Here is a 23,396-nt window from a genome sequence, read left to right on the forward strand (position 1 = left end):
CTTGAACATTCATGGAAATTTCAATACAATAATAAAAAGTTTGTTAATCTGCATAATGAAAAACAGTAAGAATGCAGAAGATAGAATATTAATGTTGTCAACCATGATTTGGAAGCTGGGGGAGGTGGGGGATAAAAGAAAGAAAGAAAAACTGTTGTATCCCATTTCCTTGAACATTCATGGAAATTTGAATAAAATAATAAAAAGATTGTTAACATGCATAAAGAAAAAGTGAAAGAATGCTGAAGATAGATGATTAGTGTTGTGAACCATGATTTGGAAGCTTGGGGGGTGGGGGATAAAAGAAAGAAAGAAAAACTCTTGTGTCACATTTCTATGAACATTCATTGAAATTTCAATAAAATAATAAAGAGATTCTTAATCTGCATAGAGAAAAAGAGTAAGAATGCAGAAGATAGAATATTAATGTTGTCAACCATGATTTGGAAGCTTGGGGGGGTGGGGGATAAAAGAATGAAAGAAAAACTGTTGTATACCATTTCCTTGAACATTCATGGAAAGTTCAATAAAATAATAAAAAGATTGGTAATCTGCATAAACAAAAAGAGTAAGAATGCAGGAGATAGAATGTTAATGTTGTCAACCATGATTTGGAAGCTGGCGGGGGTGGGGGATAAAAGAAAGAAAGAAAAACTTTTTTATCCCATTTCCTTGAACATTCATGGAAATTTCAATACAATAATAAAAAGATTGTTAATCTGCATAAACAAAAAGGGTAAGAATGCAGAAGATAGAATATTAATGTTGTCAACCGTGATTTGTAAACTGAGGTGGAGTGAGGGATAAAAGAAAGAAAGAAAAACAGTTGTATACCATTTCCTTGAACATTCATGGAAAGTTCAATAAAATAATAAAAAGATTGGTAATCTGCATAAAGAAAAAGAGTAAGAATGCAGAACATAGATTATTAATGTTGTCAACCACGATTTGGAAGCTTGGAGCGTTGGGGATAAAAGAAAGAAAGAGAAATTGTTGTATCCCATTTCCTTGAACATTCATGAAATTTCAATAAAATAATGACAAAATTGTGAATCTGCATAAAGAAAAAGAGTATGAAGGCAGAAGATAGAATATTATGTTGTCAACCATGATTTGGAAGCTGGGGGCGGTGGGGGATGAAAGAAAGAAAGAAAAAGTGTCGTATCCCATTTCCTTGAACATTCATGGAAATTTCAATAAAATAATAAATAGATTGTTAATCTGCATAAAGAAAAAGTGTAAGAATGCAGAAGATAGAATATTAATCTTGTCAAGCATGATTTGGAAGCTTGGCGTTGGGGGATAAAAGAAAGAAAGAGAAATTGTTGTATCCCAATTCCTTGAACATTCATAAAATTTCAGTAAAATAATAAAAAGATTGTTAATCTGCATAAAGAAAAAGAGTAAGAATGTAGAAGATAGAATATTAATGTTTTCAACCATGATTTGGAAGCTGGGGGGTTGGGGGCTCATAGAAAGAAAGAAAAAGTGTCGTATCCCATTTCCTTGAACATTCATGGAAATTTCAATAAAATAACAAAAAGATTGTTAACCTGCGTAAAGAAAGAGTTAGAATGCAGAAGATAGAATATTAATGTTGGCAACCATGATTGGAAGCTGGGGGATATGGGGGATAAAGAAAGAAAGAAAAACTGTTGTATCCCATTTCCTTGAACATTCATGGAAATTTCAATAAAATAATAAATAGATTGTTCATCTGCATAAAGAAAAAGTGTAAGAATGCCGAAGATAGAATATTAATCTTGTCAACCATGATTTGGAAGCTTGGGGGGTGGGGGATAAAGGAAAGAAAGAGAAATTGTTGTATCCCAATTCCTTGAACATTCATGAAATTTCAAAAAAAAATGACAAGATTGTTAATCTGCATAAAGAAAAAGAATATGAAGGCAGAAGATAGAATATTAATGTTGTCAACCATGATTTGGAAGCTTGGGGAGCGGGGGATAAAAGAAAGAAAGAGAAAATGTTGTATCCCATTTCCTTGAACATTCATGAAATTTCAATAAAATAATGACAAGATTGTTAAATGCATAAAGAAAAAGAGTATGAAGGCAGAAGATAGAATATTATGTTGTCAACCATGATTTGGAAGCTGGGGGCGGTGGGGGATGAAAGAAAGAAAGAAAAACTGTTGTATCCCATTTCCTTGAACATTCATTCAAATTTCAATAAAATAATAAATAGATTGTTAATCTGCATAAAGAAAAAGTGTAAGAATGCAGAAGATAGAATATTAATCTTGTCAAGCATGATTTGGAAGCTTGGGGGGTGGGGGATAAAAGAAAGAAAGAGAAATTGTTGTATCCCAATTCCTTGAACATTCATAAAATTTCAATAAAATAATAAGAAGTTAGTTAATCTGCATAAAGAAAAAGAGTAAGAATGTAGAAGATAGAATATTAATGTTTTCAACCATGATTTGGAAGCTGGGGGGTTGGGGGATGATAGAAAGAAAGAAAAAGTGTCCTATCCCATTTCCTTGAACATTCATGGAAATTTCAATTAAATAACAGAAAGATTGTTAACCTGCGTAAAGAAAGAGTTAGAGTGCAGAAGATAGATTATTAATGTTGGCAACCATGATTTGGAAGCTGGGGGGTATGGGGGATAAAAGAAAGAAAGAAAAACTGTTGTATCCCATTTCCTTGAACTTTCATGGAAATTTCAATAAAATAATAAATAGATTATTAATCTGCATATAGAAAAAGTGTAAGAATGCAGAAGATAGAATATTAATATTGTCAACCATGATTTGGAAGCTTGGGGGGTGGGGGATAAAGGAAAGAAAGAGAAATTGTTGTATCCCAATTCCTTGAACATTCATGAAATTTCAAAAAAAAATGACAAGATTGTTAATCTGCATAAAGAAAAAGAATATGAAGGCAGAAGATAGAATATTATGTTGTCAACCATGATTTGGAAGCTGGCGGGAGTGGGGATAAAAGAAAGAAAGAAAAACTGTTGTATCCTATTTCTTTGAACATTCATGGAAATTTCAATAAAATAATAAAAAGATTGTTAATCTGCATAAAGACAAAGATTAAGAATGCAGAAGATTCAATGTTAATGTTGTCAACAACGATTGGGAAGCTGGGGGGTGTTGGGGGATAAAAGAAAGAAAGAAAAACTGTTGTATCCCATTTCCTTGAACTTTCATGGAAATTTCAATAAAATAATAAAAGATTGTTAATCTGCATAAAGAAAAAGAGTAAGAATGCAGAAGATGGAGTATTAATGTTGTCAACCATGATTTGGAAGCTGGGGGGGTAGGGGGATGAAAGAAAGAAAGAAAAACTGTTGTATCCCATTTCCTTGAACATTCATGGAAATTTCAATAAAATAATAAAAAATTGTTAATCTGCATAAAGAAAAAGTGTAAGAATGCAGAACATTGAATATTAATATTGTCAACCACGATTTGGAAGCTGGGGGCGTGGGGGATGAAAAAAAGAAAGAAATAATGTTGTATCACATTTCCTTGAACATTCATGGAAATTTCAATAAAATAATAAAAAGATTGTTAGTCTGCATAAAGAAAAAGTGTAAGAATGCAGAAGATAGAATATTAATGTTGTCAACCATGATTTGGAAGCTGGGGGGTGTGGGGGATAAAAGAATGTAAGAAAAACTGTTGTATCCCATTTCCTTGAACATTCATGGAAATTTCAATAAAATAATAAAAAGATAGTTAATCTGCATAAAGAAAAAGAGTAAGAATGCAGAAGATAGAATATTAATGTTGTCAACCATGTTTTGGAAGCTGGGGGGTTGTGGGGGATAAAAGAAAGAAAGAAAAACTGTTGTATCCCATTTCCTTGAACATTCATGGAAATTTCAATAAAATAAGAAAAAGATTGTTAATCTGCATAAAGTAAAAGTGTAAGAATGCAGAAGATTGAATATTTATGTTGTCAACAATGATTTGGAAGATGGCGGGGGTGCTGGATAAAAGAAAGAAAGAAAAACTGTTGTATCCCATTTCCTTGAACATTCATGGAAATTTCAATAAAATAATAAAAAGATTGTTAATCTGCATAAAGAAAAAGAGTAAGAATGCAGAAGATAGAATATTAATGTTGTCAACCATGATTTGGAAGCTGGGGGCGCTGGAGGATAAAAGAAAGAAAGAAAAACTTTTTTATCCCATTTCCTTGAACATTCATAGAAATTTCAATACAATAATAAAAAGATTGTTAATCTGCATAAACAAAAAGGGTAAGAATGCAGAAGATAGAATATTAATATTGTCAACCATGATTTGTAAACTGGGGGAGAGTGGGGGATAAAAGAAAGAAAGAAAAACAGTTCTATACCATTTCCTTGAACATTCAAGAAAATTTCAATAAAATAATAAAAAGATTGTTAATCTGCATAAAGAAAAAGAGTAAGAATGCAGAAGATAGAATATTAGTGTTGTCAACCATGATTTTGACGCTAGGGTGGTGGGTGATAAAAGAAAGAAAGAAAAACTGTTGCGTCCCATTTCCTTGAACATTCATGGAAATTTCAATAAAATAATAAAAAGATTGCTAATCTGCATAAAGAAAAAGAGTAAGAATGCAGAAGATGGAATATTAATGTTGTCAACCATGATTTGGAAGCCGGGGGGGTGGGGGATAAAAGAAAGAAAGAAAAACTGTTGTATCCCATTTCCTTGAACACTCATGGAAATTTCAATGAAATAATAAAAAGATTGTAAATCTGCATAGAGAAAAAGTGAAAGAATGCAGAAGATGGAATATTAATGTTGTCAACCATGATTTGGAAGCTGTGGGGGTAGGGGGATGAAAGAAAGAAAGAAAAACTGTTGTATCATTTCCTTGAACATTGATGGAAATTTCAATAAAATAATAAAAAGATTGTTAATCTGCATAAAGAAAAAGTGTAAGAATGCAGAACATTGAATATTAATATTGTCAACCACGATTTGGAAGCTGGGTGCGTGGGGGATGAAAGAAAGAAAGAAATAATGTTGTATCACATTTCCTTGAACATTCATGGAAATTTCAATAAAATAATAAAAAGATTGTTAGTCTGCATAAAGAAAAAGTGTAAGAATGCAGAAGATAGAATATTAATGTTGTCAACCATGATTTGGAAGCTGGGGGGTGGGGGATAAAAGAAAGTAAGAAAAACTGTTGTATCCCATTTCCTTGACCATTCATGGAAATTTCAATAAAATAATAAAAAGATAGATAATCTGCATAAAGAAAAAGAGTAAGAATGCAGAAGATAGAATATTAATGTTGTCAACCATGATTTGGAAGCTGGGGGGTGGGGGATAAAAGAAAGTAAGAAAAACTGTTGTATCCCATTTCCTTGACCATTCATGGAAATTTCAATAAAATAATAAAAAGATAGATAATCTGCATAAAGAAAAAGAGTAAGAATGCAGAAGATAGAATATTAATGTTCTCAACCATGATTTAGAAGCTGCGGGCCAGTGGGGGATAAAAGAAAGAAAGAAAAACCGTTGTATCCAATTTCCTTGAACATTCATGGAAATTTCAATAAAATAATAAATAGATTGTTATTTACATAAAGAAAAAGTGTAAGAATGCCGAAGATTGAATATTAATGATGTCAACCATGATTTGGAAGGTGGGGGGTGGTGGGGGATAAAAGAAAGAAAGAAAAACTGTTGTATACCATTTCCTTGAACATTCATGGAAATTTCAATAAAATAATAAAAAGATTGGTAATCTGCATAAAGAAAAAGTGTAAGAATGCCGAAGATTGAATATTAATGTTGTCAACCACGATTTGGAAGCTGGGGGCGTGGGGGATAAAAGAAAGAAAGAAAAAATGTTGTATCCCATTTCCTTGGACATTCATGGAAATTTCAATATAATAATAAATAGATTGTTATTTACATAAAGAAAATGTGTAAGAATACAGAAGATTAAATATTAATGTTGTCAACCATGATTTGGAAGGTGGGGGTTGGTGGGGGATAAAAGAAAGAAAGAAAAACTGTTGTATAACATTTCCTTGAACATTCATGGAAATTTCAATAAAATAATAAAAAGATTGGTAATCTGCATGAAGAAAAAGAGTAAGAATGCAGAAGATAGAATATTAATGTTGTCAACCATGATTTGGAAGCTTGGGGTGTGGGGGATAAAAGAAAGAACGAGAAAATGTTGTATCTCATTTCCTTGAACATTCATGAAGTTTGAATAAAATAATGCAAGATTGTTAAATGCATAAAGAAAAAGAGTATGAAGTCAGAAGATACAATATTATGTTGTCAACCATGATTTGGAAGCTGGGGGGGTGGGGGATGAAAGAAAGAAAGAAAAACTGTTGTATCCCATTTCCTTGAACATTCATGGATATTTCAATAAAATAATAAAAGATTGTTAATCTGCATAAAGAAAAAGAGTAAGAATGCAGGAGATAGAATGTTCATGTTGTCAACCATGATTTGGACGCTGGCAGGGGTGGGGGATAAAAGAAAGAAAGAAAAACTGTTGTATCCCATTTCCTTGAACATTCATGGAAATTTCAATACAATAATAAAAAGTTTGTTAATCTGCATAATGAAAAACAGTAAGAATGCAGAAGATAGAATATTAATGTTGTCAACCATGATTTGGAAGCTGGGGGAGGTGGGGGATAAAAGAAAGAAAGAAAAACTGTTGTATCCCATTTCCTTGAACATTCATGGAAATTTGAATAAAATAATAAAAAGATTGTTAACATGCATAAAGAAAAAGTGAAAGAATGCTGAAGATAGATGATTAGTGTTGTGAACCATGATTTGGAAGCTTGGGGGGTGGGGGATAAAAGAAAGAAAGAAAAACTCTTGTGTCACATTTCTATGAACATTCATTGAAATTTCAATAAAATAATAAAGAGATTCTTAATCTGCATAGAGAAAAAGAGTAAGAATGCAGAAGATAGAATATTAATGTTGTCAACCATGATTTGGAAGCTTGGGGGGGTGGGGGATAAAAGAATGAAAGAAAAACTGTTGTATACCATTTCCTTGAACATTCATGGAAAGTTCAATAAAATAATAAAAAGATTGGTAATCTGCATAAACAAAAAGAGTAAGAATGCAGGAGATAGAATGTTAATGTTGTCAACCATGATTTGGAAGCTGGCGGGGGTGGGGGATAAAAGAAAGAAAGAAAAACTTTTTTATCCCATTTCCTTGAACATTCATGGAAATTTCAATACAATAATAAAAAGATTGTTAATCTGCATAAACAAAAAGGGTAAGAATGCAGAAGATAGAATATTAATGTTGTCAACCGTGATTTGTAAACTGAGGTGGAGTGAGGGATAAAAGAAAGAAAGAAAAACAGTTGTATACCATTTCCTTGAACATTCATGGAAAGTTCAATAAAATAATAAAAAGATTGGTAATCTGCATAAAGAAAAAGAGTAAGAATGCAGAACATAGATTATTAATGTTGTCAACCACGATTTGGAAGCTTGGAGCGTTGGGGATAAAAGAAAGAAAGAGAAATTGTTGTATCCCATTTCCTTGAACATTCATTAAATTTCAATAAAATAATGACAAAATTGTGAATCTGCATAAAGAAAAAGAGTATGAAGGCAGAAGATAGAATATTATGTTGTCAACCATGATTTGGAAGCTGGGGGCGGTGGGGGATGAAAGAAAGAAAGAAAAAGTGTCGTATCCCATTTCCTTGAACATTCATGGAAATTTCAATAAAATAATAAATAGATTGTTAATCTGCATAAAGAAAAAGTGTAAGAATGCAGAAGATAGAATATTAATCTTGTCAAGCATGATTTGGAAGCTTGGCGTTGGGGGATAAAAGAAAGAAAGAGAAATTGTTGTATCCCAATTCCTTGAACATTCATAAAATTTCAGTAAAATAATAAAAAGATTGTTAATCTGCATAAAGAAAAAGAGTAAGAATGTAGAAGATAGAATATTAATGTTTTCAACCATGATTTGGAAGCTGGGGGGTTGGGGGCTCATAGAAAGAAAGAAAAAGTGTTGTATCCCATTTCCTTGAACATTCATGGAAATTTCAATAAAATAACAAAAAGATTGTTAACCTGCGTAAAGAAAGAGTTAGAATGCAGAAGATAGAATATTAATGTTGGCAACCATGATTGGAAGCTGGGGGATATGGGGGATAAAGAAAGAAAGAAAAACTGTTGTATCCCATTTCCTTGAACATTCATGGAAATTTCAATAAAATAATAAATAGATTGTTCATCTGCATAAAGAAAAAGTGTAAGAATGCCGAAGATAGAATATTAATCTTGTCAACCATGATTTGGAAGCTTGGGGGGTGGGGGATAAAGGAAAGAAAGAGAAATTGTTGTATCCCAATTCCTTGAACATTCATGAAATTTCAAAAAAAAATGACAAGATTGTTAATCTGCATAAAGAAAAAGAATATGAAGGCAGAAGATAGAATATTATGTTGTCAACCATGATTTGGAAGCTGGCGGGAGTGGGGATAAAAGAAAGAAAGAAAAACTGTTGTATCCTATTTCTTTGAACATTCATGGAAATTTCAATAAAATAATAAAAAGATTGTTAATCTGCATAAAGACAAAGATTAAGAATGCAGAAGATTCAATGTTAATGTTGTCAACAACGATTGGGAAGCTGGGGGGTGTTGGGGGATAAAAGAAAGAAAGAAAAACTGTTGTATCCCATTTCCTTGAACTTTCATGGAAATTTCAATAAAATAATAAAAGATTGTTAATCTGCATAAAGAAAAAGAGTAAGAATGCAGAAGATGGAATATTAATGTTGTCAACCATGATTTGGAAGCTGGGGGGGTAGGGGGATGAAAGAAAGAAAGAAAAACTGTTGTATCCCATTTCCTTGAACATTCATGGAAATTTCAATAAAATAATAAAAAATTGTTAATCTGCATAAAGAAAAAGTGTAAGAATGCAGAACATTGAATATTAATATTGTCAACCACGATTTGGAAGCTGGGGGCGTGGGGGATGAAAAAAAGAAAGAAATAATGTTGTATCACATTTCCTTGAACATTCATGGAAATTTCAATAAAATAATAAAAAGATTGTTAGTCTGCATAAAGAAAAAGTGTAAGAATGCAGAAGATAGAATATTAATGTTGTCAACCATGATTTGGAAGCTGGGGGGTGTGGGGGATAAAAGAATGTAAGAAAAACTGTTGTATCCCATTTCCTTGAACATTCATGGAAATTTCAATAAAATAATAAAAAGATAGTTAATCTGCATAAAGAAAAAGAGTAAGAATGCAGAAGATAGAATATTAATGTTGTCAACCATGTTTTGGAAGCTGGGGGGTTGTGGGGGATAAAAGAAAGAAAGAAAAACTGTTGTATCCCATTTCCTTGAACATTCATGGAAATTTCAATAAAATAAGAAAAAGATTGTTAATCTGCATAAAGTAAAAGTGTAAGAATGCAGAAGATTGAATATTAATGATGTCAACCATGATTTGGAAGATGGCGGGGGTGCTGGATAAAAGAAAGAAAGAAAAACTGTTGTATCCCATTTCCTTGAACATTCATGGAAATTTCAATAAAATAATAAAAAGATTGTTAATCTGCATAAAGAAAAAGAGTAAGAATGCAGAAGATAGAATATTAATGTTGTCAACCATGATTTGGAAGCTGGGGGCGCTGGAGGATAAAAGAATGAAAGAAAAACTTTTTTATCCCATTTCCTTGAACATTCATAGAAATTTCAATACAATAATAAAAAGATTGTTAATCTGCATAAACAAAAAGGGTAAGAATGCAGAAGATAGAATATTAATATTGTCAACCATGATTTGTAAACTGGGGGAGAGTGGGGGATAAAAGAAAGAAAGAAAAACAGTTCTATACCATTTCCTTGAACATTCAAGGAAATTTCAATAAAATAATAAAAAGATTGTTAATCTGCATAAAGAAAAAGAGTAAGAATGCAGAAGATAGAATATTAGTGTTGTCAACCATGATTTTGACGCTAGGGTGGTGGTTGATAAAAGAAAGAAAGAAAAACTGTTGCGTCCCATTTCCTTGAACATTCATGGAAATTTCAATAAAATAATAAAAAGATTGCTAATCTGCATAAAGAAAAAGAGTAAGAATGCAGAAGATGGAATATTAATGTTGTCAACCATGATTTGGAAGCCGGGGGGGTGGGGGATAAAAGAAAGAAAGAAAAACTGTTGTATCCCATTTCCTTGAACACTCATGGAAATTTCAATGAAATAATAAAAAGATTGTAAATCTGCATAGAGAAAAAATGTAAGAATGCAGAAGATGGAATATTAATGTTGTCAACCATGATTTGGAAGCTGTGGGGGTAGGGGGATGAAAGAAAGAAAGAAAAACTGTTGTATCATTTCCTTGAACATTGATGGAAATTTCAATAAAATAATAAAAAGATTGTTAATCTGCATAAAGAAAAAGTGTAAGAATGCAGAACATTGAATATTAATATTGTCAACCACGATTTGGAAGCTGGGTGCGTGGGGGATGAAAGAAAGAAAGAAATAATGTTGTATCACATTTCCTTGAACATTCATGGAAATTTCAATAAAATAATAAAAAGATTGTTAGTCTGCATAAAGAAAAAGTGTAAGAATGCAGAAGATAGAATATTAATGTTGTCAACCATGATTTGGAAGCTGGGGGGTGGGGGATAAAAGAAAGTAAGAAAAACTGTTGTATCCCATTTCCTTGACCATTCATGGAAATTTCAATAAAATAATAAAAAGATAGATAATCTGCATAAAGAAAAAGAGTAAGAATGCAGAAGATAGAATATTAATGTTCTCAACCATGATTAAGAAGCTGCGGGCCAGTGGGGGATAAAAGAAAGAAAGAAAAACCGTTGTATCCAATTTCCTTGAACATTCATGGAAATTTCAATAAAATAATAAATAGATTGTTATTTACATAAAGAAAAAGTGTAAGAATGCCGAAGATTGAATATTAATGATGTCAACCATGATTTGGAAGGTGGGGGGTGGTGGGGGATAAAAGAAAGAAAGAAAAACTGTTGTATACCATTTCCTTGAACATTCATGGAAATTTCAATAAAATAATAAAAAGATTGGTAATCTGCATAAAGAAAAAGTGTAAGAATGCCGAAGATTGAATATTAATGTTGTCAACCACGATTTGGAAGCTGGGGGCGTGGGGGATAAAAGAAAGAAAGAAAAAATGTTGTATCCCATTTCCTTGGACATTCATGGAAATTTCAATATAATAATAAATAGATTGTTATTTACATAAAGAAAATGTGTAAGAATACAGAAGATTAAATATTAATGTTGTCAACCATGATTTGGAAGGTGGGGGTTGGTGGGGGATAAAAGAAAGAAAGAAAAACTGTTGTATAACATTTCCTTGAACATTCATGGAAATTTCAATAAAATAATAAAAAGATTGGTAATCTGCATGAAGAAAAAGAGTAAGAATGCAGAAGATAGAATATTAATGTTGTCAACCATGATTTGGAAGCTTGGGGTGTGGGGGATAAAAGAAAGAACGAGAAAATGTTGTATCTCATTTCCTTGAACATTCATGAAGTTTGAATAAAATAATGCAAGATTGTTAAATGCATAAAGAAAAAGAGTATGAAGTCAGAAGATACAATATTATGTTGTCAACCATGATTTGGAAGCTGGGGGGGTGGGGGATGAAAGAAAGAAAGAAAAACTGTTGTATCCCATTTCCTTGAACATTCATGGATATTTCAATAAAATAATAAAAGATTGTTAATCTGCATAAAGAAAAAGAGTAAGAATGCAGGAGATAGAATGTTCATGTTGTCAACCATGATTTGGACGCTGGCAGGGGTGGGGGATAAAAGAAAGAAAGAAAAACTGTTGTATCCCATTTCCTTGAACATTCATGGAAATTTCAATACAATAATAAAAAGTTTGTTAATCTGCATAATGAAAAACAGTAAGAATGCAGAAGATAGAATATTAATGTTGTCAACCATGATTTGGAAGCTGGGGGAGGTGGGGGATAAAAGAAAGAAAGAAAAACTGTTGTATCCCATTTCCTTGAACATTCATGGAAATTTGAATAAAATAATAAAAAGATTGTGAACATGCATAAAGAAAAAGTGAAAGAATGCTGAAGATAGATGATTAGTGTTGTGAACCATGATTTGGAAGCTTGGGGGGTGGGGGATAAAAGAAAGAAAGAAAAACTCTTGTGTCACATTTCTATGAACATTCATTGAAATTTCAATAAAATAATAAAGAGATTCTTAATCTGCATAGAGAAAAAGAGTAAGAATGCAGAAGATAGAATATTAATGTTGTCAACCATGATTTGGAAGCTTGGGGGGGTGGGGGATAAAAGAATGAAAGAAAAACTGTTGTATACCATTTCCTTGAACATTCATGGAAAGTTCAATAAAATAATAAAAAGATTGGTAATCTGCATAAACAAAAAGAGTAAGAATGCAGGAGATAGAATGTTAATGTTGTCAACCATGATTTGGAAGCTGGCGGGGGTGGGGGATAAAAGAAAGAAAGAAAAACTTTTTTATCCCATTTCCTTGAACATTCATGGAAATTTCAATACAATAATAAAAAGATTGTTAATCTGCATAAACAAAAAGGGTAAGAATGCAGAAGATAGAATATTAATGTTGTCAACCGTGATTTGTAAACTGAGGTGGAGTGAGGGATAAAAGAAAGAAAGAAAAACAGTTGTATACCATTTCCTTGAACATTCATGGAAAGTTCAATAAAATAATAAAAAGATTGGTAATCTGCATAAAGAAAAAGAGTAAGAATGCAGAACATAGATTATTAATGTTGTCAACCACGATTTGGAAGCTTGGAGCGTTGGGGATAAAAGAAAGAAAGAGAAATTGTTGTATCCCATTTCCTTGAACATTCATGAAATTTCAATAAAATAATGACAAAATTGTGAATCTGCATAAAGAAAAAGAGTATGAAGGCAGAAGATAGAATATTATGTTGTCAACCATGATTTGGAAGCTGGGGGCGGTGGGGGATGAAAGAAAGAAAGAAAAAGTGTCGTATCCCATTTCCTTGAACATTCATGGAAATTTCAATAAAATAATAAATAGATTGTTAATCTGCATAAAGAAAAAGTGTAAGAATGCAGAAGATAGAATATTAATCTTGTCAAGCATGATTTGGAAGCTTGGCGTTGGGGGATAAAAGAAAGAAAGAGAAATTGTTGTATCCCAATTCCTTGAACATTCATAAAATTTCAGTAAAATAATAAAAAGATTGTTAATCTGCATAAAGAAAAAGAGTAAGAATGTAGAAGATAGAATATTAATGTTTTCAACCATGATTTGGAAGCTGGGGGGTTGGGGGCTCATAGAAAGAAAGAAAAAGTGTCGTATCCCATTTCCTTGAACATTCATGGAAATTTCAATAAAATAACAAAAAGATTGTTAACCTGCGTAAAGAAAGAGTTAGAATGCAGAAGATAGAATATTAATGTTGGCAACCATGATTGGAAGCTGGGGGATATGGGGGATAAAGAAAGAAAGAAAAACTGTTGTATCCCATTTCCTTGAACACTCATGGAAATTTCAATGAAATAATAAAAAGATTGTAAATCTGCATAGAGAAAAAGTGAAAGAATGCAGAAGATGGAATATTAATGTTGTCAACCATGATTTGGAAGCTGTGGGGGTAGGGGGATGAAAGAAAGAAAGAAAAACTGTTGTATCATTTCCTTGAACATTGATGGAAATTTCAATAAAATAATAAAAAGATTGTTAATCTGCATAAAGAAAAAGTGTAAGAATGCAGAACATTGAATATTAATATTGTCAACCACGATTTGGAAGCTGGGTGCGTGGGGGATGAAAGAAAGAAAGAAATAATGTTGTATCACATTTCCTTGAACATTCATGGAAATTTCAATAAAATAATAAAAAGATTGTTAGTCTGCATAAAGAAAAAGTGTAAGAATGCAGAAGATAGAATATTAATGTTGTCAACCATGATTTGGAAGCTGGGGGGTGGGGGATAAAAGAAAGTAAGAAAAACTGTTGTATCCCATTTCCTTGACCATTCATGGAAATTTCAATAAAATAATAAAAAGATAGATAATCTGCATAAAGAAAAAGAGTAAGAATGCAGAAGATAGAATATTAATGTTGTCAACCATGATTTGGAAGCTGGGGGGTGGGGGATAAAAGAAAGTAAGAAAAACTGTTGTATCCCATTTCCTTGACCATTCATGGAAATTTCAATAAAATAATAAAAAGATAGATAATCTGCATAAAGAAAAAGAGTAAGAATGCAGAAGATAGAATATTAATGTTCTCAACCATGATTTAGAAGCTGCGGGCCAGTGGGGGATAAAAGAAAGAAAGAAAAACCGTTGTATCCAATTTCCTTGAACATTCATGGAAATTTCAATAAAATAATAAATAGATTGTTATTTACATAAAGAAAAAGTGTAAGAATGCCGAAGATTGAATATTAATGATGTCAACCATGATTTGGAAGGTGGGGGGTGGTGGGGGATAAAAGAAAGAAAGAAAAACTGTTGTATACCATTTCCTTGAACATTCATGGAAATTTCAATAAAATAATAAAAAGATTGGTAATCTGCATAAAGAAAAAGTGTAAGAATGCCGAAGATTGAATATTAATGTTGTCAACCACGATTTGGAAGCTGGGGGCGTGGGGGATAAAAGAAAGAAAGAAAAAATGTTGTATCCCATTTCCTTGGACATTCATGGAAATTTCAATATAATAATAAATAGATTGTTATTTACATAAAGAAAATGTGTAAGAATACAGAAGATTAAATATTAATGTTGTCAACCATGATTTGGAAGGTGGGGGTTGGTGGGGGATAAAAGAAAGAAAGAAAAACTGTTGTATAACATTTCCTTGAACATTCATGGAAATTTCAATAAAATAATAAAAAGATTGGTAATCTGCATGAAGAAAAAGAGTAAGAATGCAGAAGATAGAATATTAATGTTGTCAACCATGATTTGGAAGCTTGGGGTGTGGGGGATAAAAGAAAGAACGAGAAAATGTTGTATCTCATTTCCTTGAACATTCATGAAGTTTGAATAAAATAATGCAAGATTGTTAAATGCATAAAGAAAAAGAGTATGAAGTCAGAAGATACAATATTTTGTTGTCAACCATGATTTGGAAGCTGGGGGGGTGGGGGATGAAAGAAAGAAAGAAAAACTGTTGTATCCCATTTCCTTGAACATTCATGGATATTTCAATAAAATAATAAAAGATTGTTAATCTGCATAAAGAAAAAGAGTAAGAATGCAGGAGATAGAATGTTCATGTTGTCAACCATGATTTGGACGCTGGCAGGGGTGGGGGATAAAAGAAAGAAAGAAAAACTGTTGTATCCCATTTCCTTGAACATTCATGGAAATTTCAATACAATAATAAAAAGTTTGTTAATCTGCATAATGAAAAACAGTAAGAATGCAGAAGATAGAATATTAATGTTGTCAACCATGATTTGGAAGCTGGGGGAGGTGGGGGATAAAAGAAAGAAAGAAAAACTGTTGTATCCCATTTCCTTGAACATTCATGGAAATTTGAATAAAATAATAAAAAGATTGTTAACATGCATAAAGAAAAAGTGAAAGAATGCTGAAGATAGATGATTAGTGTTGTGAACCATGATTTGGAAGCTTGGGGGGTGGGGGATAAAAGAAAGAAAGAAAAACTCTTGTGTCACATTTCTATGAACATTCATTGAAATTTCAATAAAATAATAAAGAGATTCTTAATCTGCATAGAGAAAAAGAGTAAGAATGCAGAAGATAGAATATTAATGTTGTCAACCATGATTTGGAAGCTTGGGGGGGTGGGGGATAAAAGAATGAAAGAAAAACTGTTGTATACCATTTCCTTGAACATTCATGGAAAGTTCAATAAAATAATAAAAAGATTGGTAATCTGCATAAACAAAAAGAGTAAGAATGCAGGAGATAGAATGTTAATGTTGTCAACCATGATTTGGAAGCTGGCGGGGGTGGGGGATAAAAGAAAGAAAGAAAAACTTTTTTATCCCATTTCCTTGAACATTCATGGAAATTTCAATACAATAATAAAAAGATTGTTAATCTGCATAAACAAAAAGGGTAAGAATGCAGAAGATAGAATATTAATGTTGTCAACCGTGATTTGTAAACTGAGGTGGAGTGAGGGATAAAAGAAAGAAAGAAAAACAGTTGTATACCATTTCCTTGAACATTCATGGAAATTTCATTAAAATAATAAAAAGATTGGTAATCTGCATAAAGAAAAAGAGTAAGAATGCAGAACATAGATTATTAATGTTGTCAACCACGATTTGGAAGCTTGGAGCGTTGGGGATAAAAGAAAGAAAGAGAAATTGTTGTATCCCATTTCCTTGAACATTCATTAAATTTCAATAAAATAATGACAAAATTGTGAATCTGCATAAAGAAAAAGAGTATGAAGGCAGAAGATAGAATATTATGTTCTCAACCATGATTTGGAAGCTGGGGGCGGTGGGGGATGAAAGAAAGAAAGAAAAAGTGTCGTATCCCATTTCCTTGAACATTCATGGAAATTTCAATAAAATAATAAATAGATTGTTAATCTGCATAAAGAAAAAGTGTAAGAATGCAGAAGATAGAATATTAATCTTGTCAAGCATGATTTGGAAGCTTGGCGTTGGGGGATAAAAGAAAGAAAGAGAAATTGTTGTATCCCAATTCCTTGAACATTCATAAAATTTCAGTAAAATAATAAAAAGATTGTTAATCTGCATAAAGAAAAAGAGTAAGAATGTAGAAGATAGAATATTAATGTTTTCAACCATGATTTGGAAGCTGGGGGGTTGGGGGCTCATAGAAAGAAAGAAAAAGTGTTGTATCCCATTTCCTTGAACATTCATGGAAATTTCAATAAAATAACAAAAAGATTGTTAACCTGCGTAAAGAAAGAGTTAGAATGCAGAAGATAGAATATTAATGTTGGCAACCATGATTGGAAGCTGGGGGATATGGGGGATAAAGAAAGAAAGAAAAACTGTTGTATCCCATTTCCTTGAACATTCATGGAAATTTCAATAAAATAATAAATAGATTGTTCATCTGCATAAAGAAAAAGTGTAAGAATGCCGAAGATAGAATATTAATCTTGTCAACCATGATTTGGAAGCTTGGGGGGTGGGGGATAAAGGAAAGAAAGAGAAATTGTTGTATCCCAATTCCTTGAACATTCATGAAATTTCAAAAAAAAATGACAAGATTGTTAATCTGCATAAAGAAAAAGAATATGAAGGCAGAAGATAGAATATTATGTTGTCAACCATGATTTGGAAGCTGGCGGGAGTGGGGATAAAAGAAAGAAAGAAAAACTGTTGTATCCTATTTCTTTGAACATTCATGGAAATTTCAATAAAATAATAAAAAGATTGTTAATCTGCATAAAGACAAAGATTAAGAATGCAGAAGATTCAATGTTAATGTTGTCAACAACGATTGGGAAGCTGGGGGGTGTTGGGGGATAAAAGAAAGAAAGAAAAACTGTTGTATCCCATTTCCTTGAACTTTCATGGAAATTTCAATAAAATAATAAAAGATTGTTAATCTGCATAAAGAAAAAGAGTAAGAATGCAGAAGATGGAATATTAATGTTGTCAACCATGATTTGGAAGCTGGGGGGGTAGGGGGATGAAAGAAAGAAAGAAAAACTGTTGTATCCCATTTCCTTGAACATTCATGGAAATTTCAATAAAATAATAAAAAATTGTTAATCTGCATAAAGAAAAAGTGTAAGAATGCAGAACATTGAATATTAATATTGTCAACCACGATTTGGAAGCTGGGGGCGTGGGGGATGAAAAAAAGAAAGAAATAATGTTGTATCACATTTCCTTGAACATTCATGGAAATTTCAATAAAATAATAAAAAGATTGTTAGTCTGCATAAAGAAAAAGTGTAAGAATGCAGAAGATAGAATATTAATGTTGTCAACCATGATTTGGAAGCTGGGGGGTGTGGGGGATAAAAGAATGTAAGAAAAACTGTTGTATCCCATTTCCTTGAACATTCATGGAAATTTCAATAAAATAATAAAAAGATAGTTAATCTGCATAAAGAAAAAGAGTAAGAATGCAGAAGATAGAATATTAATGTTGTCAACCATGTTTTGGAAGCTGGGGGGTTGTGGGGGATAAAAGAAAGAAAGAAAAACTGTTGTATCCCATTTCCTTGAACATTCATGGAAATTTCAATAAAATAAGAAAAAGATTGTTAATCTGCATAAAGTAAAAGTGTAAGAATGCAGAAGATTGAATATTAATGATGTCAACCATGATTTGGAAGATGGCGGGGGTGCTGGATAAAAGAAAGAAAGAAAAACTGTTGTATCCCATTTCCTTGAACATTCATGGAAATTTCAATAAAATAATAAAAAGATTGTTAATCTGCATAAAGAAAAAGAGTAAGAATGCAGAAGATAGAATATTAATGTTGTCAACCATGATTTGGAAGCTGGGGGCGCTGGAGGATAAAAGAATGAAAGAAAAACTTTTTTATCCCATTTCCTTGAACATTCATAGAAATTTCAATACAATAATAAAAAGATTGTTAATCTGCATAAACAAAAAGGGTAAGAATGCAGAAGATAGAATATTAATATTGTCAACCATGATTTGTAAACTGGGGGAGAGTGGGGGATAAAAGAAAGAAAGAAAAACAGTTCTATACCATTTCCTTGAACATTCAAGGAAATTTCAATAAAATAATAAAAAGATTGTTAATCTGCATAAAGAAAAAGAGTAAGAATGCAGAAGATAGAATATTAGTGTTGTCAACCATGATTTTGACGCTAGGGTGGTGGTTGATAAAAGAAAGAAAGAAAAACTGTTGCGTCCCATTTCCTTGAACATTCATGGAAATTTCAATAAAATAATAAAAAGATTGCTAATCTGCATAAAGAAAAAGAGTAAGAATGCAGAAGATGGAATATTAATGTTGTCAACCATGATTTGGAAGCCGGGGGGGTGGGGGATAAAAGAAAGAAAGAAAAACTGTTGTATCCCATTTCCTTGAACACTCATGGAAATTTCAATGAAATAATAAAAAGATTGTAAATCTGCATAGAGAAAAAATGTAAGAATGCAGAAGATGGAATATTAATGTTGTCAACCATGATTTGGAAGCTGTGGGGGTAGGGGGATGAAAGAAAGAAAGAAAAACTGTTGTATCATTTCCTTGAACATTGATGGAAATTTCAATAAAATAATAAAAAGATTGTTAATCTGCATAAAGAAAAAGTGTAAGAATGCAGAACATTGAATATTAATATTGTCAACCACGATTTGGAAGCTGGGTGCGTGGGGGATGAAAGAAAGAAAGAAATAATGTTGTATCACATTTCCTTGAACATTCATGGAAATTTCAATAAAATAATAAAAAGATTGTTAGTCTGCATAAAGAAAAAGTGTAAGAATGCAGAAGATAGAATATTAATGTTGTCAACCATGATTTGGAAGCTGGGGGGTGGGGGATAAAAGAAAGTAAGAAAAACTGTTGTATCCCATTTCCTTGACCATTCATGGAAATTTCAATAAAATAATAAAAAGATAGATAATCTGCATAAAGAAAAAGAGTAAGAATGCAGAAGATAGAATATTAATGTTCTCAACCATGATTAAGAAGCTGCGGGCCAGTGGGGGATAAAAGAAAGAAAGAAAAACCGTTGTATCCAATTTCCTTGAACATTCATGGAAATTTCAATAAAATAATAAATAGATTGTTATTTACATAAAGAAAAAGTGTAAGAATGCCGAAGATTGAATATTAATGATGTCAACCATGATTTGGAAGGTGGGGGGTGGTGGGGGATAAAAGAAAGAAAGAAAAACTGTTGTATACCATTTCCTTGAACATTCATGGAAATTTCAATAAAATAATAAAAAGATTGGTAATCTGCATAAAGAAAAAGTGTAAGAATGCCGAAGATTGAATATTAATGTTGTCAACCACGATTTGGAAGCTGGGGGCGTGGGGGATAAAAGAAAGAAAGAAAAAATGTTGTATCCCATTTCCTTGGACATTCATGGAAATTTCAATATAATAATAAATAGATTGTTATTTACATAAAGAAAATGTGTAAGAATACAGAAGATTAAATATTAATGTTGTCAACCATGATTTGGAAGGTGGGGGTTGGTGGGGGATAAAAGAAAGAAAGAAAAACTGTTGTATAACATTTCCTTGAACATTCATGGAAATTTCAATAAAATAATAAAAAGATTGGTAATCTGCATGAAGAAAAAGAGTAAGAATGCAGAAGATAGAATATTAATGTTGTCAACCATGATTTGGAAGCTTGGGGTGTGGGGGATAAAAGAAAGAACGAGAAAATGTTGTATCTCATTTCCTTGAACATTCATGAAGTTTGAATAAAATAATGCAAGATTGTTAAATGCATAAAGAAAAAGAGTATGAAGTCAGAAGATACAATATTATGTTGTCAACCATGATTTGGAAGCTGGGGGGGTGGGGGATGAAAGAAAGAAAGAAAAACTGTTGTATCCCATTTCCTTGAACATTCATGGATATTTCAATAAAATAATAAAAGATTGTTAATCTGCATAAAGAAAAAGAGTAAGAATGCAGGAGATAGAATGTTCATGTTGTCAACCATGATTTGGACGCTGGCAGGGGTGGGGGATAAAAGAAAGAAAGAAAAACTGTTGTATCCCATTTCCTTGAACATTCATGGAAATTTCAATACAATAATAAAAAGTTTGTTAATCTGCATAATGAAAAACAGTAAGAATGCAGAAGATAGAATATTAATGTTGTCAACCATGATTTGGAAGCTGGGGGAGGTGGGGGATAAAAGAAAGAAAGAAAAACTGTTGTATCCCATTTCCTTGAACATTCATGGAAATTTGAATAAAATAATAAAAAGATTGTGAACATGCATAAAGAAAAAGTGAAAGAATGCTGAAGATAGATGATTAGTGTTGTGAACCATGATTTGGAAGCTTGGGGGGTGGGGGATAAAAGAAAGAAAGAAAAACTCTTGTGTCACATTTCTATGAACATTCATTGAAATTTCAATAAAATAATAAAGAGATTCTTAATCTGCATAGAGAAAAAGAGTAAGAATGCAGAAGATAGAATATTAATGTTGTCAACCATGATTTGGAAGCTTGGGGGGGTGGGGGATAAAAGAATGAAAGAAAAACTGTTGTATACCATTTCCTTGAACATTCATGGAAAGTTCAATAAAATAATAAAAAGATTGGTAATCTGCATAAACAAAAAGAGTAAGAATGCAGGAGATAGAATGTTAATGTTGTCAACCATGATTTGGAAGCTGGCGGGGGTGGGGGATAAAAGAAAGAAAGAAAAACTTTTTTATCCCATTTCCTTGAACATTCATGGAAATTTCAATACAATAATAAAAAGATTGTTAATCTGCATAAACAAAAAGGGTAAGAATGCAGAAGATAGAATATTAATGTTGTCAACCGTGATTTGTAAACTGAGGTGGAGTGAGGGATAAAAGAAAGAAAGAAAAACAGTTGTATACCATTTCCTTGAACATTCATGGAAAGTTCAATAAAATAATAAAAAGATTGGTAATCTGCATAAAGAAAAAGAGTAAGAATGCAGAACATAGATTATTAATGTTGTCAACCACGATTTGGAAGCTTGGAGCGTTGGGGATAAAAGAAAGAAAGAGAAATTGTTGTATCCCATTTCCTTGAACATTCATGAAATTTCAATAAAATAATGACAAAATTGTGAATCTGCATAAAGAAAAAGAGTATGAAGGCAGAAGATAGAATATTATGTTGTCAACCATGATTTGGAAGCTGGGGGCGGTGGGGGATGAAAGAAAGAAAGAAAAAGTGTCGTATCCCATTTCCTTGAACATTCATGGAAATTTCAATAAAATAATAAATAGATTGTTAATCTGCATAAAGAAAAAGTGTAAGAATGCAGAAGATAGAATATTAATCTTGTCAAGCATGATTTGGAAGCTTGGCGTTGGGGGATAAAAGAAAGAAAGAGAAATTGTTGTATCCCAATTCCTTGAACATTCATAAAATTTCAGTAAAATAATAAAAAGATTGTTAATCTGCATAAAGAAAAAGAGTAAGAATGTAGAAGATAGAATATTAATGTTTTCAACCATGATTTGGAAGCTGGGGGGTTGGGGGCTCATAGAAAGAAAGAAAAAGTGTCGTATCCCATTTCCTTGAACATTCATGGAAATTTCAATAAAATAACAAAAAGATTGTTAACCTGCGTAAAGAAAGAGTTAGAATGCAGAAGATAGAATATTAATGTTGGCAACCATGATTGGAAGCTGGGGGATATGGGGGATAAAGAAAGAAAGAAAAACTGTTGTATCCCATTTCCTTGAACATTCATGGAAATTTCAATAAAATAATAAATAGATTGTTCATCTGCATAAAGAAAAAGTGTAAGAATGCCGAAGATTGAATATTAATCTTGTCAACCATGATTTGGAAGCTTGGGGGGTGGGGGATAAAAGATAGAAAGAGAAATTGTTGTATCCCAATTCCTTGAACATTCATGAAATTTCAATAAAATAATGACAAGATTGTTAATCTGCATAAAGAAAAAGAATATGAAGGCAGAAGATAGAATATTATGTTGTCAAACATGATTTGGAAGCTGGGGGTGGGTGGGGGATGAAAGAAAGAAAGAAAAACTGTTGTATCCTATTTCCTTGAACATTCATGGAAATTTCAATAAAATAATAAAAAGATTGTTAATCTGCATAAAGAAAAAGATTAAGAATGCAGAACATTGAATGTTAATGTTGGCAACAACGATTGGGAATCTGGGGGGTTGTGCGGGATAAAAGAAAGAAAGAAAAACTGTTGTATCCCATTTCCTTGAATATTCATGGAAATTTCAATAAAATAATAAAAAGATTGTTAATCTGCATAGGGAAAAAGAGTAAGAATGCAGAAGATAGAATATTAATATTGTCAACCATGATTGGGAAGCTGGGGGGTGTTGGGGGATAAAAGAAAGAAAGAAAAACTGTTGTATCCCATTTCCTTGAACTTTCATGGAAATTTCAATAAAATAATAAAAGATTGTTAATCTGCATAAAGAAAAAGAGTAAGAATGCAGAAGATGGAATATTAATGTTGTCAACCATTATTTGGAAGCTGCGGGGGTAGGGGGATGAAAGAAAGAAAGAAAAACTGTTGTATCCCATTTCCTTGAACATTCATGGAAATTTCAATAAAATAATAAAAAATTGTTAATCTGCATAAAGAAAAAGTGTAAGAATGCAGGACATTGAATATTAATATTGTCAACCACGATTTGGAAGCTGGGGGCGTGGGGGATGAAAAAAAGAAAGAAATAATGTTGTATCACATTTCCTTGAACATTCATGGAAAT

Source organism: Cynocephalus volans, chromosome 4, assembly GCF_027409185.1.
Source record: "Cynocephalus volans isolate mCynVol1 chromosome 4, mCynVol1.pri, whole genome shotgun sequence".
Classification (NCBI taxonomy): domain Eukaryota; kingdom Metazoa; phylum Chordata; class Mammalia; order Dermoptera; family Cynocephalidae; genus Cynocephalus; species Cynocephalus volans.